Source organism: Schistocerca serialis, chromosome 7, assembly GCF_023864345.2.
Source record: "Schistocerca serialis cubense isolate TAMUIC-IGC-003099 chromosome 7, iqSchSeri2.2, whole genome shotgun sequence".
NCBI classification, from domain to species: domain Eukaryota; kingdom Metazoa; phylum Arthropoda; class Insecta; order Orthoptera; family Acrididae; genus Schistocerca; species Schistocerca serialis.
In genome coordinates, this window is record NC_064644.1 from 491,234,751 (window position 1) to 491,252,003 (window position 17,253).

A 17,253-nucleotide genomic window follows, 5' to 3' on the forward strand; every position below is an offset into this window, starting at 1 on the left:
GTAGAAGCAGCAAAGACAAGATTGGACTAACAAAAGCAACTGCAGAAAACAGACATTCGAACAGCGCTTCATGCGTGCTTGGAGGAATCACCATCGTTGTCAGCGTCATCCATCGTCATCATCAGCGGTTTATCGTCGTCCGCTGGAGAGAAGTCTCCTACCAATTTCCGCACATTACGAAATTCAGCTTCTCCCTTCCACTATAGCCCTACATGTTCTTTACGTCGTCAGTCGATCTTTCGTTAGGTAGTTCTCTATGTCACTTGAAAGTCTCTTCGGGTTTGCTGAAATTTGATGAAACTGTGGTAGTTGCCAACATTTCCGGTTTTTGGAACAGTGTCTATAAAGAGGCGATTGAAATTAGGTTGGTGGATAATTTAATCAACAGAGACAATGGGTTTCCTCTTAGCAAGACGTGGATTCCTGTATTGTATCTCATCAAAACTGAACGTTCCTCGGTGCGGCCCTGAGTGCGATATATCGTTGCCAGCAGTGTTTCACTAAGGGCGGCGCCACCTCCCTGTCTTGGAGGGTAGCAGCCGTGATAGGCGGCGCATGCGCTGTGTACTGAACGGTGGCCTATATAGGACGTCGATTTGCAGCCTGGGGTCAGTTCTCAGCGGGACTCATCAGCAGAAGCATCATTCTCCTGAAAATGGTGACCAGCTGGATCGCCGAAATATCGAGTCAAGTTGATTTTAGAATCCGGCAGCAAACCGGAAGACGCTTTCAAGACTTATTACGCCGGGAAAGCCTATGTAATCACTCTATGTCACTTCTTACCACGAAAAATCGAATCCAGATCTTTCGTAATTGATCACCCATCATTTTAGATCACTGCAAGCGCAACAATCTCCATTTAAGGTATATTAAGATAGTAGCTGCTCTCGAAAGAACAGATACCACTGGTGACCGTCCAACTTCTCTAGAATAAATGATGATTAATTGAAACCCGCTGCTGATAGGTGTTGTGATATACCTCGATGGGGACAGCTAAAAGTGTGTGCCCCGACCGGGACTCGAACCCGGGATCTCCTGCTTACAGGGCAGACGCTCTATCCATCTGAGCCACCGAGGACATAGATGAACAACGCGACTGCAGGGACTTATACCTTGCACACTTCCCCTGACACCCACATTCCCAACTGTCCACAATCTACATACGTAATGTTCCTAATAAATATTTGCCCATCCATTCATTACTCGCGCCAACTAAGGTGACGATTCCCGTAAGAGTTCGGGCAACCTGTGCGCATTCGCACAGACGAAGGTCAATGGCCTGGTAGCCTTTAACTATATAGGAAGATAGTAACTGCTCTCGAAAGAACAGATACCATGGATGACCGTGCTGTTTCTCTAGAATATATGATTGTGCACAGTTCGGAATGTGGGTCTCACGGGAAGCGTGCAAGAGAAGTCCGTGCAGTCGCCCTATTTATCTGTGTCCTAGATGGCACAGATGGATAAAACGTCTGCCATCTAAGCAGGAGATCCCGGTTCGAGTCTCGGTCAGGGCACACATTTTCAGCTGTCCCCATCGAGGTATATCAACAACACCTGTCGGCAGCTGAGGGTTTCAATTAATTTTCGTTTAAGTCTCTACTTAAGTTTCGTAAAAGTCACTATTATAGCCTTAACTGCAGCGTTTTTTCTTCTTACACATTTTTTGTTTTGTTTTTCTGTTCCCTCTTGTTAAGCGCAACATGTACCTTTTCGTTGTACGTTGGACAGCCGATAAGTTTTTAGTTGTTGGCGTGTATAAAGGAGGAACTGAACCGCTCTCAGAGTACTGATGAAGTTGTAGATGATATGATCCACACCTCTCGTCACTAATATGGTCAGCTCTGCCCCTCTTCCGATGGATCTGCATACTGGTATGCCCAACGCTAGTTTTTTACTAAAACTACGGAATTATAACTTCAAAAACTGCACGCTGTCGACTGTTGAATATTAACTCCACTGCTCGTCCAATCAATTCTCTAGACTGGCGCTCTCACTCGCGAAACTTGTTACTGACGCGTTCCCAACCAGCCCTCATTAGTCTCGCGCCGCACACAAAACAACACAACATGACTCAGGGTGCTCTGCTAATGGGCAATCCGCCATTGGCTGTCCAAGTCGAACGCAGGTTCTTTATTTTTCACCTTCTTTTCTGATGTCCTTTCGCAGTCTTTCCGGGAGCTACTTTCGCATCTAGTACGTGATTAGCCAGTCGCTGATTGGCCGGTAACTCTGCGGTGGGCGGGGATTGTGAGGTCTATGAAGCCGGTAGCTGGCGAGCAGGTTTGTGTCGTGCAAAGTGAGGGAAATAAGATGTGCGATTGAGCGACTTAGAGGCGGCGCCGTCTTGAGACGCGAAAACACATGTATTGGAGGGAAAGCAGTCTCTCCGTAACAAAAAAATAAAAAATAAATAAAATGGTAACAACAATCTGTCTCTAATCACTACATGTTTAACGTATGTTCGATGGCCGACGCACTTTGGAGCTATAGACTAGTCTCCTTGTGTCAGTCAGCTATTATCAGTTTACTTTTACAATATTCATAAAGTAAAAACGAATGATAACAACTTCACTCAGGAATTTTTTTTCTGAAACCAAAATATAGTGTTTTAGGACTCCTCACGTATAGGTTTGGGTTGAGACTCTTCCAGGAAGACCGAATCATTTGCCACCTTGTTACTCAGATAACTGTAATGTCTGCCGCTGGTATGTTTTCCTCATTACAGAAGTGCTAGAAGTTAAATGAAACAAAGACGGTCAACACCTCCCTCCATCAACGACTGTTCCCTGCCTTGACAAATATGAATCGAATAGGAAGGCTGCAGGTTTGTTCACATTGGCTCGTTTGACTGTTGGGAACTTAGTAGCCTCAGGGACAATATGACAGCCATGAAAGCTTACAGTGGATAAGGAGAGGAAAGTCATGATGTATGTGCGGGTGTAGCGCCAGTACGACTTTGAGCAGGATAGAAGGAAAGCAGTTCAGAGACAAGACACATTACCTTTTTTGGCAGGTCTCCAATGGGCAAATATTAAGAGATAATGGTGAGTTTGTCTGTAACAAAGCTTTGGAGGAGAGAGTAAATTTGTAGCACAGATGGCAGAATTCCAGTGTAACACTCAGCTGACGAAATATTGTAAAAGAAAGATCTGAGAAAACTCAGTACAGTGTGGAGGTTTGTATCTTCCTCTAAAAATACAAACACTATGAATGAAGAAACTTACCTGATAAATTTAAAATACCCTTAAAACGTATGGCAAAAACAAAACGGCCATAAGATCGACATTCAGCGTCTACCAGTACATTAAATACGAAACACAATATATGTACCTCAATCCCCCCCCCCCCCCAAAAAAAGGTAGGTAAAAGTGGAGGGAGGAATAAGAAATAGGAAGGGACAATAGCTCAGTAATCTGCTTAAATGCTCTGGAAAACTAACTGAAATATGCGGAAATGTTATAATCAGAAAGTGGTACAAAACAAGAAGATAATAAGCATTTCTGCTTCAATAAGGCAGCATTTCGTTTGCTCCTGCCAAAGGCATTACCGTTAACCCAATTCAATTGCTAGATTATGGTTACCTTTGGTTATTTCTTTATTTTTTAATCATTATTACTCAGTGATATATGTGTAATGAGTACAGAACTATAATAAAAATCAGAAAAATTGTTCAGTCCCATGTAGATGAATGTGAAAGATTTTATGTAAAGGTCATCACTCTAGGAGAGATTCGACGTCAAACTCAGACTCAGTAAAACTGGATTATCTAGGGCCTTACTCCCATTGTTTAGCGGTATCCTTGCTTCACGTTTGTCCTGGTGTTTTGGAATGCATAATAGCTGTCGATTGTACGAGACTAACGGGTGAGTTGAAACTTGCCTATGAATAGCAATCAGTAACTGAATAGTAGCTATCCGCACGAATAAGAATCCTAAGCAATTGCATATTAATTAGACATATGCTATCAGCGCTGCAGATCTCAAATGACAGGTCCAGACTTCGTAATCAAGAAGGTATTGACCGATTTATGTAAAAAGTTACATTTCTTATACGCCAACGAACTAAAGTCACAGTTAATAATATAAATAACGGTTTGTCTGTACAATGACCGTTTTGAAGAATCAGTTTTTCGAAAATATTCATTCTAAATCAGAAACATTTTTCACTCTGGGGGTTCTTTGGTGCCTGAAGGCATTTACAATGAAACAATGGTGGAAATGCATCAGGGAAATGAGCGAAGCATGTTCATTACGAATCAGTAAGAGAGACATTTGCTACTGTCCGTTATGGATCAGTTAACACTATCACGGGGAATCTACAACAATGGCTTTTGCAGAGGCGAATAATCTGAAAGAAACAAATGCAAGAAGTAGGAGATGGGTTGATCTTCAAGGGCTGTCTGCTGCTCTGTCATTTTCAGAAAGTGATCTGCCAAAGTATGAACACTAGTTACACCAAAGCACTTTGGAGAAAGAAATTTTTCATCGCACAAAATATGTCAAGACGAATATCTTCCGCGATCAGCCTGTAAGATTTTATGTTAAGAGTTAGGCATTCATGCTACACAGAAGCAAATAAGGAAGATTAGTTTTTACGCTCCAGCTCACGCACGAAGAATGAGGTAGGAGCAGCGTCCTCTTCAACGGAAACATTTGCCTTAATAAACTTAAGGAAGACACACAAAACATACATCTTGTGAACGGAAGAGTAAATCATACGCAGGTCCATCCGAATTGCGCATCCAGTGTCTTACCACTGCGCAATATCGCTCGACAGCGCCAAAAATCTTTCTGCAAGCCTATTGTGGACCCAGCTAGACGGTAGCATCATTGTGTTTACGCCAGAGAAAAAGAGAGAGGAGGTAGCAACAATGAACGCGCAGGTAGTTTTCCAAGTGGAGATCCGTCGCACACTAAACTTTTGTGTCATCCAGAAAATTTGTGTGATAATACTGCTCGCTGAAAATCATATTGGCAGCATTTAGTCACGCTATAACGTCTGCTTGGACTTTTTTAATGAAAATCTTATGTCCCATTTGCAACTATTCCTTGTCTCTTGGTTAAAACAATAAAATTTAAGACTGAGCCTTATAGATAGATTAGTTTTCGGTGACCTTCACTGCTGACTTTGAAGATCACTAAGCGGTGTCTTAGTTTCCCGGAACTGATAGTTCCTAGTAATACAAAACTATTTTGTCTAATGGCTGATTGAGGCATTTCCCAAGTGGAACACACACAGTGAGCTGCCGCATAGACTGTTAAAAATTATAAATTTAAATTGAAGAGATATCAGTTATCCTGTACAACAACAGAAAAACAAGAAAACTCATGACTAACAACTTATGAAAATAGAAGTACTATGCATCTTCATATGAATAAAACAGACATACTCGATTAAAATGTAAAGCTATCATGCGTAACATAATACTATTTCATCAGTAGTAATATATAGTCTGGAAATATAATTATATTCATGATATCTTTCGAAAAAGAGGAAAATAAAAACCAAGACAGAAAGTCATCAGAAATTGACCCTCAAAACTTTTTTTCCTGCTGCTTCTCAATATAAACCCATAAAAATACGTATCAGTATTAAAAGTGCTTTTAATCTTGGTAAGTGTAATTAGGACATTTGAAATCACCCGAAGTTACTGAATTACATTAGATGAGTCGACATATACACAGAGCACAATAAACGAAATACAATATTTCTAATGATCTCAGTGACATATACATAACTTGTGCACATTAATTTTAAAGGAAGTTAACTGCGATAGTCATTATGCGACGCTATTCGATTTCGTGATACTTTAACGTTACACTATGCGATACTTGTATTTTCGAGGCATATCATACATATCTCCACAAACTCACATGAGAGATCAAAGTGTGTAATTGCTGTGATACTAATATGATGTCTGTCTCCAGGTTAATAATGGGGCCAATTAATAGCAGATCCATTACTAAAACCAAGAATAAGCTTCTGTGGGTCGAGACAAAAGCAATTTTTTTTGCTACCTGCAATTTTTGTAGGTGAATAAGATGCTCTCGGAACAATAAAAAATTCCTGTCACTTTCACAGACAACAAATTTTATTCCAAGAACACAAACGAGTATACGCTGGTCGCATTTAGTTACATATTTAAATTTGTTGTTTACATTATGGCTAACGTATTTAATTTCAGCTTTGCGCCAAGAGCCTGCTTCTAAATTTAATGTCTTTAATAGCAAGCCATCGTAACTGATCGCCAAGGAACTTTCCAGAGACTTCTCACGATTGCATTGCAAGGCAACAACAGCGACTAGTCTGAATTGGAATGTGGCTGCACGTAACCTCCTGAAGAAGCAAGTTCTCGCTTCGTCCAGGACTAGGTTACGAAACCACGCCAATTATTACATAAAAGTTCTGAACTTTAAAACATGATCGACAATATACGATCCATACCTTGCTGTGACTAATAACGTACTAAACGATACCGTCTTCAGTGCATTCTGCAATTTGTACTTTAGTTCAATGTACTTGACGTGGTTCAAACTTTACGATAGTTGTCGACAGTCTCACTGGTAGAATTTTATTTTGGTGAGACGATAATGAAATATCTCCTGCAGATTAATAAAAATACAAATTGCTTTAAGTATCGTGAATGCTCTTTTCGTGGCTTCTTACTAGGCATTCTCTGTTTTAGTTCTAACAAGGTATATCGTAGTCGAAATCCAATTAAAATTCGCCTTTTCTCATGCTTTTGCTTGGCAGACATGTTGTTTGCATTGTAATTTACTTCTTGATTCGTTATTAATTTGTAAATTTTTTTTAGGTATGTTGTGACACTTTTTGACGAAGGTTTCATTTATGTGTTGCTAACGTGAGGGAAATATCACCAATGAGCATGAGAACTGCGTAGAGTAGACGCTTCCCAGATATGTAGCCTTCACCAAGATTGCGAAAGGATTTCGCTACACGCAAGTTTCGTCCCGAGGGAATGTGTTCGATACGTTATCAACGGGGAACTAGCATCAGCGTAACCTGTACTTGGTTCAATATTACGTTACCAATTCTCTTCAGATGCAAATGCCTATGTGTTACGAACAATGTACGCAGAAGAAATTTCGTTTTTTTTTTAATTATCTGTCTTTCGGCTGATTCGGTGATGTCATTCATCTTTCACTATCATGAACACGGTTTTTCTTGTCTACGTAATTATAGCATGCAGTAACCTCCACAAACTGTTTCGCATATTCTAGTCAAGTTCTGCAACCATTTATCCCCCCTATTGGTCCCGCCAATGCCACATTAACTGCTCCTCATTCACTGGGCCATAATAACTGCGGGCACCGCAACTGTTATGAACAAATTATTTGGTATTTTTTCTGGTACCAGTCGTATTGCTTATTCATTATTTAATTTAACACATTGCTACGCCTTTCGAGCCTGTTTTACTCAATACGACGTGATTTTTCTTGCATTCCTATGAAAACAAAAGTAGTGATACAACCAAAATTTATCCATCGAATGAAAACAACACACCTGCTACTACCAGTCATTGTTTCTTATTTCCACATTAAACCTGCAATACCAAGTGGATTTGCGTGAACTGGTATGTGCGGGTCACGATACTTACGACTTTGGAGTAATCTGTGATACTGTCTCCAGTGCGTGTCGGAATAAATCACATTCACTGTCACATCAAGCAAGGTCCGTCAGTGTCGCGGGGTCTTTTGAACTTCAGCCGCAATAGCGATCCGACGGCGGCCATTTCGGAGTACGCAGGGTTGGAATATTAGACAGTGTGCTTTTCTTTTCGAACTGAAATTGGTTTTGTTATGGCTTTACTGCTCGCCACATGCTGGTGCGTGTGCTGAGAGACGGCTTTCCGGCCGATATGAAATATTTATCATCAGCTTTTTCGAAAAATATTAGTTGAAAAAATTTATTTTTGTTCATTTTACAATCATCTGTATTCGGTAAAAAACTGAATTTCATTTCATACATAGCGCGCTGCATCAAATTGAATAAAACATAGTAAGTCCGCCCGAACATGCCACGAAAACCCAACGGTACCGACCGGCGTCACTGGATGCGGATATGGAGGGCCATGTGGTCAGCACACCGCTTTCCCTGCCGTATGTCAGCTTCCGAGACCGGAGCCGCTACTTCTCGATCAAGTAGCTCTCCGTTTGCTTCACAAGGACAGTGCACTCCGCTTACCAACAGCGCTGGGCAGACCAGACTGTCACCCATCCAAGTGCAGCACAGCCCGACAGCGCTTAACTTCCGTGATCTCACGGGAACTAATGTTACCACTGCGTCACGGCGGTAATACATTGCGCTAAATCTTAAAGAGTTCAAAGAGGTAAAACGCATTGCGTAAACTTGGTACAATGGTTGCCTTTAGCTCATATATTGCATTGAATGTAGATAACATATCGAAATTTTATTTAAAATTGAGTTATTGGCTTTTACATCCGAAAGACGGTCGAGCGTGTCGCACCCAATCACATCCTTAATCATCGCGTACCATCTGGTCATAACAATCGTCATATCTCATTAACGATTGAGATAATGAAACACGGTTTTTCTGCAGCTGGTAGCACGTAATAAGGCGCATATGCTGTATGATAAATAATACTTCTTTATTCACCGACATTTGAAAGTAACTCGTCCGCAGCTCAGGGCGCTTTCAGACATGGTTAGCAATGTACGGAAATCCAAACGGCAGGCGTATACACTTCCCATATGAACTGGGAAACGGCGTAGCAGGACATGTATATACGCACATAGCAACGAAAGGATTAACGTGTGATATCCGTTCGCAGATTGTGAGAACTTTAGCAGTCGTGGGGTGTCATACAGTTAATTGAGGTGAAACGCTACGTTTGGCAGGTTGGCTCAAAATCTGCAGTGAACCAAAATACGCTTAAATTAATTTCTCAGGAGCTAGAAGTGCTGATGAGAAACTAAATACAAATTGATTAAATTCGAATGGTTGTGGTTCACGGTCACGTACAACCATTATCAAGTGGAGTACTGAAAGAGTCTGTGCATTACCACATGTCAAACTTCAGAAATGAAAACAGTGCACACGAAAAGTGGTTTACTGAGATTTATGTTAAGATTGTTAAAAGTCTCAGATACGACGATGTCATACATACATAACAGAAGATTTTTAAAGTATAACATGAGCTGACTCAATCCCTTCCAGTATGCCACTTACACTAGCGAAAATAAATATTGTCTGCAGTCACTGACGTCTACGACATGTCTGAAATAAATATTATTTAATAGTGCTATTACCGCTTGTCCGTGACTACCTAATTACCTAATAGCTTTAAAAGCCAATTTTCTGGAAGTTATGGAGCATTCGGACTTGGTAATTAAGCATGCACATGCTAAGGATGCTTGATATAGGACCTATGTTTTTATTGTACTCCGAGGCCACCGTACGCATGTGATTTCAGTTTTATGTAATAAAGAAGCTGCAACAAAAAATACCTATTGTTACCAATTGCTTATCTACCCAAATTCAGAAACTTTAATTGAAAATGGAGCGGTATATTACAGTTTTCGCTAGTTGCTAGAATGCTCAGAAAAAATATCTTCCAGTTCTACAGCAAAGTTCGCCAAAGTGTTCCAAATGGAGCAATGTGCAACTATCTATTAGATATGTGTTGGAACAAAAAGTTCTACTATGTTGCACATTTACCTAACGCGCCGCTATTTCGACTGTTACAGTCACAGTAAAGCCTAATCAAAAATCTTCGCACTTTGAGAAAGTTATGTATTTGGTGTAGAATGTAGATTATAAAATAGTTAATTTTTGATTAATTCAGGAAACTTAATTTTCCTATGCGCACAATGAAAATGTCACATTATGAGCAAAAAATGCTAGAAATGTGTACCAATTTTTTTAAACTATACCTGGGTCCCGAAACACATGTCCCTACATCTGTGAACATTAATTTTGTACTTTTGCCTGTCGTCTTAATTTTTGACGCCATTCACTAGGAGCACACCCCGGATTTCCGAAGATAAAAATTCCTGCCAATACAATGCTATGCTCTGTGTGCACACTTTCATGAAATTTTTCCTCATTTCACGACTACTATCATTAAAACAATAAAGCTTTCTCGTACTATTCCAATCTAGTTCTTATGTCGTACTTGCTTCACCCATACTGATGAAAAAAAAATCTCTCACTTCTTCTCCATTACTGTGTTGCTATAGATTCTGATCCTAAGAAAATGGTTTTTCTCTTTTCTACTACTCTTAGTCACTTATTTTATCTATAAGATACATCATGTGCTAAATACGAGTATTCTGTTCATTCCTTTCAGCCGGTCGAAGTCCTCCCCTCATTTGACCAAAGGGGTATATCTTTCAATAAACACGTCCTACGTACGCACTACGTCTATAATGCTTCGATGAACAATACGTAGCATATCATATTTCTCCCATCCCGCTATGCACTCTCTTTTCCTATCCTATCCGCTTCCAGTAGCTATAAACTTTATAGTAGTGAGTCATTCAGTATGCTGCAAGAACCAGAGGATTTACTTGTATTGCTACGACGTATTCCTTCACACATAATGGAATGTGTACATCGCTGAATGTGAATTACATGAGAAGCCGTTTGGATGTGTCAAGCAATCTATTTGATGCGCCTATTAAAGATAGCAACGGATGCCTGTAAGGCGCCTAGCGACCCGATCGTCCAGACAATTGAAAATCATGGAGTAGACCATAACCAGAATCGTGACAGAGCCGCTGGACCGTGCCCTGAATACGAATCTGCCAGGGTTCTCTCTAGCTCCGCCATATTCGGTACCAGATTGCGTCGACAACATTGCAGCCGGCACCACTGTCGAGATATTCATTTCCAGGAGCCGGCCGACTCGTATCGGGAGCACAAAACGAGCAGCCGTGTCCGTACTCTCTACGAACTGTTCTGCATACTAATTATCAAATGATTCCACTCTAAATCCGAATAATAATGACTACATTCAGAACGACATCTATTGAATGCACCAGAGAAGGCAGCATGGACCTGCGAATCGTGATCAAGACATTGATTTCTATAATTTAATATTTGTTGAAGGAGAAAGGCTGCTCACGTATTGAGAAGTACTCCTCAGTTTATTAGCAAAACGGATATTCTTGTAACGGACAGTACATGCAACGAATACGCTCTTAGTGTATCTGCTATACTTTCACATATTATTTACACCTCACATAAGACACCAACGACACAAATCGATCCGCAAGCTGTTTACGAAAATTTCTCTCTGTTGGTACTTGCTGCAACATAATGGTTAAGAGATGCTACGGTTTCATTGAGAATTTATAATTTTTGCGACCAAGTACTCTGGTTGTTAGTCAATTGTCTAGCGTTACAGACTGAGACTTTATTGAGAATACTGGTTCAAAAATTTAAAAAAAAGCAAAGGACATACATCCATCAAAGTAATTAGCTCCTAAGACTGAAATAAAAATTATTACACACAAGATCGAAGAATGCTAAAATAAGTATCGAGAACATCCGTTTAGAAGGGGGATCAGCTTAACAAACAGGGAATAGGTGGTAAGGCAGGTTCTTTTCTAGGTGTTTTGGGAGCATTAAGGAGTGGAGAGTAACTGTAGCGTCTTCGTTCACTCAGTAGATGTTCACAGTTTCTGCCTGTTGCGGCCGTAGTGCTCTATTTCTAGGACTATTATATGACTGTGCCCGTTTTCCAGGTAAGGCTGTGATAATGTGAAGTGTATTTTTTCTGTAGCATTCAGCTGCTATGGAATTCTTTGATTTAGATCTAACTGTTTCTTGTTCTTTGAGCCACTCCCTTCAAACTGGCATTATAGACTTCCCATTTTATCTATATTTTCAGGCCGTCGTTTTCAGATGAACATATGCTATCATCGAGTAGTAGTATTCAGGCTGAGTCAGTAACTACTGCCACCAAGAATAACTCCGAAAGTATGATAGGAGCTGAAAAAATTGTAGGACAAAAGTTGCAAGGGACAATGGGGACCATAATATGACGTTGGTGTTTCATTGCCAGCTCAGGTCGTATCAGAGATATGAAAGTCAACTTTGTTTTCTTTAAATGAGATGCTATTGTTTGGTACTTATTTTCTAATGGTGGTTATCGAAACGAATCCAATGAAGTGTAACAGTAAGGTCTTTGAAGGTCAACGAAGGTCACAAAGGTGGAATGAGCGTTCATTTACAGAAGATGTTCGAAGTGATGACCATTGGTATCAATCTTCTTATCATGGACTGAGTGGTATTTCTTAACACATCGGCACTTATCGAAGGACATGCTCTAAATTCTCTCTCGCATATCTTCAAGTGCAGTTGGAAAGTCTTTATAAACAATGTCTTATACGAATCTCCACAAGAAAAAATCCAAAGACGTCAAGTCTAGCGAACGAGCCGGCCACGACACATCTCCTCCGCTTCCAGTCCAACGATTTGGGTATTGTCTCTGCAACTCGTTTCTAGCCATCAGCAAAAAATGTGCCAGATAACCACCGCGTTAATACCACATTCTGTTCATTGTTCCTAAAAGTATTTCTTCCAATAGGAGACCTAATGTTTCTTACAGGAACGTGGTGTACTTCCCACCATTAAGATTTCCTTGGATGAAATAGGGGCCTATAATTCTGTCCTCCAGGATCGCACATCATACATTTACCGACCACGGTTTTTGGTGTGCCACTTGCCGCAGCCAACATGGATTTTCAGTTGCCCAATAATGCATCTTATGCTTATTAACATTTCCATGGTTCGTGAACGTAGCCTCGTCAGCAAATAAAATCAAATTAATAAGTGTGTCATCCCTCTGAATCTGAAGTTGAGCCCATCGGCAGAATTCAATGCGACGCTTACAATCCGTACCAGTTAATTCTTGGCGGAGTCTGATATGGTAAGGATGATATTTATGGCGATGAAGAACACGAACAACACTATTCTGGCTCATGACAGATTCCCTTGCGATTTGATGCGAACTAACACAAGGATCTCGAACCACAGTGGCAAGAGTAACAAGTTCGTTTCCTCGTTAATAACTTTCCTTTGCCGGATTCGTTTCTGATGCGTTACAGATCGAGTTGTTCTCAATTTATCATACACATATTGAAATGTACGACATGTAGGGTGAGTACGTTGAGGATATCTTTCGGCGTGTAAGCCTGTAGTTCTCGCTGAGTTTCGGTGGCATTCTCCGTAAATGAGAAGCACATCGACTTGTTCTTCGAAGGAATACATCATTCACTTTAGCTTGATTCGACGGTACTAGTCTTACAGTTCCTATCAATGTTGTATTTCGAAACCGTCGAACGGTGCTTACACGTCGTGCCACGTTGGATGGATACGCCATAGTAGGCGAATATTTACTATTTGCACGATATACGAGAGAGAATTGTCGGAGTGTATGCTTCGATAAATGCCGAACTGATAAGGATTACCACTCAATCCATGATAAGAAGGCCGGCCGGAGTGGCCGAGCGGCTCTAGGCGCTACAGTCTGGAACCGCGCGACCGCTACGGTCGCAGGTTCGAATCCTGCCTCGGGCATGGATGTGTGTGATGTCCTTAGGTTAGTTAGGTTTAAGTAGCTCTAAGCTCTAGGGGACTGATGACCTCAGAAGTTAAGTCTCATAGTGCTCAGAGCCAGAAGATTGCAGCACTGCGTTGATACCAGTGGTCATCACTTCGAACACCTTCTGTAAATGGACGTTCATGCCAACGTTTTGACCTTCGTTGATCTTCAAAGACCTTACTGTTAGACATCAATGGATTCGTCTCGATAGCCTCTGTCAGAAAATAAGTACCAAACTGCAGCATCCCATTTAAAAAAAACAAAGTTGATCTTCATATCTCTGACGCAACCCCACCCAGCAACAAAAAACCAACGTCATATTATGGCCCCCGTTATCGCATGCAACATTTTTCCCACAAAATTTTCAGCTACTGACATACTTTCGGAGTTATTCTAGGTGGCAATAGGTAGTGACTCATCCTGTATATACATACATTCAACAGATGGACTGGCAGCACACGTCAACACTACCAAATTTGTCTAGTACCAGACCGCCTCGTAGCCGGGTGGTAGACGGCACAGTAGCTCACAGAATTAGGTCAACGAACTTACCACCCGCTGAAAAAAAAAAAGAAAAAAATGAATGTAGCTGTTATCACTGAAAGGTCTAATGCGACTTCTGCACAGCATTATTGAGGAACAAACGACGAAGAAAGGAATTGAAAACTGGTTGATATCGTTATCTTTGGTGAAACAGAACCCGTGTTCGAATCCCAATAGCTCCTCATATGGTTTTTTATATTAAGTGGGGAGGCCTGCTGCGTAGTCGACTCAGCCCTTGCGATGCCAAATGTTGAGCTACTTGAATAAAAAAGCAGTGCCATCATCATTTGCTAGCAACAAGGGCTGAAGGAACTGGCGACATACTGATCACATCTCCCACGATCGTAGACCGCTCTTCTGCGGTCTGTAGACAGTTGTCGACCAGTCGGAACAGCCCTGAGGCCGATCCGTGAGTGATGTTTACGTTTCACTTACCTCGTAAGTTCGGACAGCTGAAAAACGTAGTAGGGTAAGTCCTACCTCTTCATCAATGAAGGTCTTGCGTTTGACGCTATAGAACAATCAGTAAACGTTGGAGAGCAACTTTCTCCACTGTGGGTCGTGACAGAGTGATTATGTAAGGTGCTGGATATCTCAGAACTGCAAAACACTGACTTACAGCAATATGTTTCTCAGCCATCCTCATATAGCCATACAATCACACGACTCAGCCCAACGACGTTATATCGTCACTAGTGCCTCGGTATTAATCAACGCAAGCACTGTTACTGGTATGATAAGTATAAATGGACTTTTGTGGTACGAAATGAAACTTTTCCTACTTTGACGAAGTCTGATTTGCAGCCTCAGCAGCACAACTTAGCTACATTTCTGTTACTAGTAGATAAATGTCTGAAAACAGGTAAACATAAAAGTTTTGATCTTAGTGCAAAATATTAACATAGCGTCATACAAACGTCACATGACTATTTGAATTTCATGTTGGCTACATGCGCAGCAATACTACGATCATTTCCAAGTCTGCATTTTTGTCAGTCGGATTTCGCATGCACTCATGCCCGTCTGTAGCTGCGTTTCTGATCTTAATTAAAAATAGACAATTTTGATAGTGTAAAGTGATTGTGTGAAGCACATTTTGTACGTATGTCCGTTCCTTATATCTCCTTCATCTGAGCAACCGAATATTTCGTGATCTGAGGTTTTGCGAGTAAATTACCACGTAAAGTCATATCACGCACAGTAGAGCGTATTCTGCTGAAAGTAAATGTTGTCTGATATCAGGTAATACACGAGATAACTAGTGATTAAAGATTAGATTGCTTCGTGAAAAAGTTGGTTAATAGGTACTGCAGTAAAGTGATTTTTACATTGTATCATACACCCAAAGCGCACATCTGGAGGCCTTGTTTTTGTGGCTCGTAAATAAGGAAAATTCGTGTGTTGTAAAAGCTGTTAAGTGATTCAAGCACTTAGTCTGTGTTGCAATTAGAGTGGATAATGCCGTAGGGTACTCCGAGAGGGAGTTTTTAGATTGTAACTCCATTAGTGAGTCTGTAGGTAGGAACTGAATGCTGTAATTAGTTAGGTTCCCCGTAGGCTCTGTAAAAAAGACAAGAGAATCGCTAAACAGTGAGTCAGTGATCTGTTTCCTTCAGGCTCCATTAGATTACGTGAAATTTGAGTTAGGTGGTTTGAATAGAGAAATAGGTCTGGGGAACTAGGTAATGGGAACAAGTTTTGGGCAAAAGGTATACAGCTCTCGAATTTCTTCATCTACATTTGAGCATATAGTAGTTAATAAGTCTTACGTCTTACCTTTAAGTAGTAGTCGAAGAGCTTTGGGTCACCATAAAGAGGTAAAAGAAATATTCTGGCTGCTACGTAGTAGCCACGACCGGAGCGTAGGCCGCAAGGTGCAGAACAAATTAGGAACAGAGTACCAGGTCACAAGTATAGTGCAGGCAAGTGATAGCTGTAGCCAGGTGACCGAGAGTGCCGTGAATTTGTGTAAAAATTTTGAAGAAGATGATCATGTTATCATAGTTGGTGGCACAGGGAACAGCCTGAATAAAGAAAGATATTTGCAGCATTAGGGTTGACCTCGATGAAATAGGAGCAGCAGCTACGCACACAATTTTGAGGTTTCTGGAGGTCCTACGATGCCATAACCAGACCTGGCGTAACACTGCTGTGAGCCACTCGATCACTGTGTTAGGAAAGCTGATACTCCCTGAAATGAAATCTCATATGAGTGAATTGCCTCTTTTTACAACTGGGAGTTGTGCTAAACATGGTCTACACTTGAATTAAAGCGAGAACGAAAGGCTGTAGGAAGGGCGTGAGATGTACTACCATACAAAGCAAGGTCGATGTACTACCATACAAAGCAAGGTCTCTATGGTTGGTTACTGATGTCGGAGATGTATCTTTTCAGGTTAAACCAGAATTAAAGCTCCTCGTTCCGAAGGGAGTTCAGATAATAGAACACCACAAAACGCAGTGCTCAAGAATGCACAGAAACGCAAAGTTACCATGCTTCAACAGAATGTTAGAGGACTGAATAATAAGGTAGAAGAGCTTCTTGCCCGTTTGGAAAAAATGAGACACTAGGACTCTATCTGATATTGGTTAGCCGGCCGTAGTAGCCGAGCGGTTCTAGGCGCTTCAGCCCGGAACCGCTCTGCTGCTACGGTCGCAGGTTCGAATGCTGCCTCGGGCATGGATGTGTGTGATGTCCTTAGGTTTCTTAAGTTTATGTAGTTCTAAGTCTATGGGACTGATGACCTAAGATGTTAAGTCCCATTGTTGTCAGAGCCATTTGAACCAGTTTTGATATTGGATCTTTTCTTTTAAGAAGCTCAAAGCGATAAAATAATTATATACCCAGTAACAAACGCTCTTTCTGACCATGATGCACAATGAGGTTAAATGAGAGAGCGTTACGGCATTGATACTGGTCAGCGGATATCACGTATAGCAATTAAAGGCCCAAGAAGCAATGTTTCTCACATCAATTTAAAGAGGTGACCTACTATGAAATTCATAGCAGTGGAAAAAATGCTGACGTAGAATTTAATATATTCCATGATAAGTTCATATTATATTTGAAAATAGGTTTCTGGATAAAGTAACCAGAAGGAATTTTGTGGTCCAC

At 40.9% G+C, this 17,253-nt stretch overlaps 1 non-coding gene across 1 annotated transcript; it reads right to left on the minus strand.

Moving 5' to 3' along the window:
* Positions 1-1,004: 1,004 nt before the first annotated feature.
* Trnat-ugu (transfer RNA threonine (anticodon UGU)) lies at positions 1,005-1,078 on the minus strand. Its single transcript has one exon. It is a non-coding gene; the product is annotated as a tRNA-Thr (tRNA).
* Positions 1,079-17,253: the final 16,175 nt, after the last annotated feature.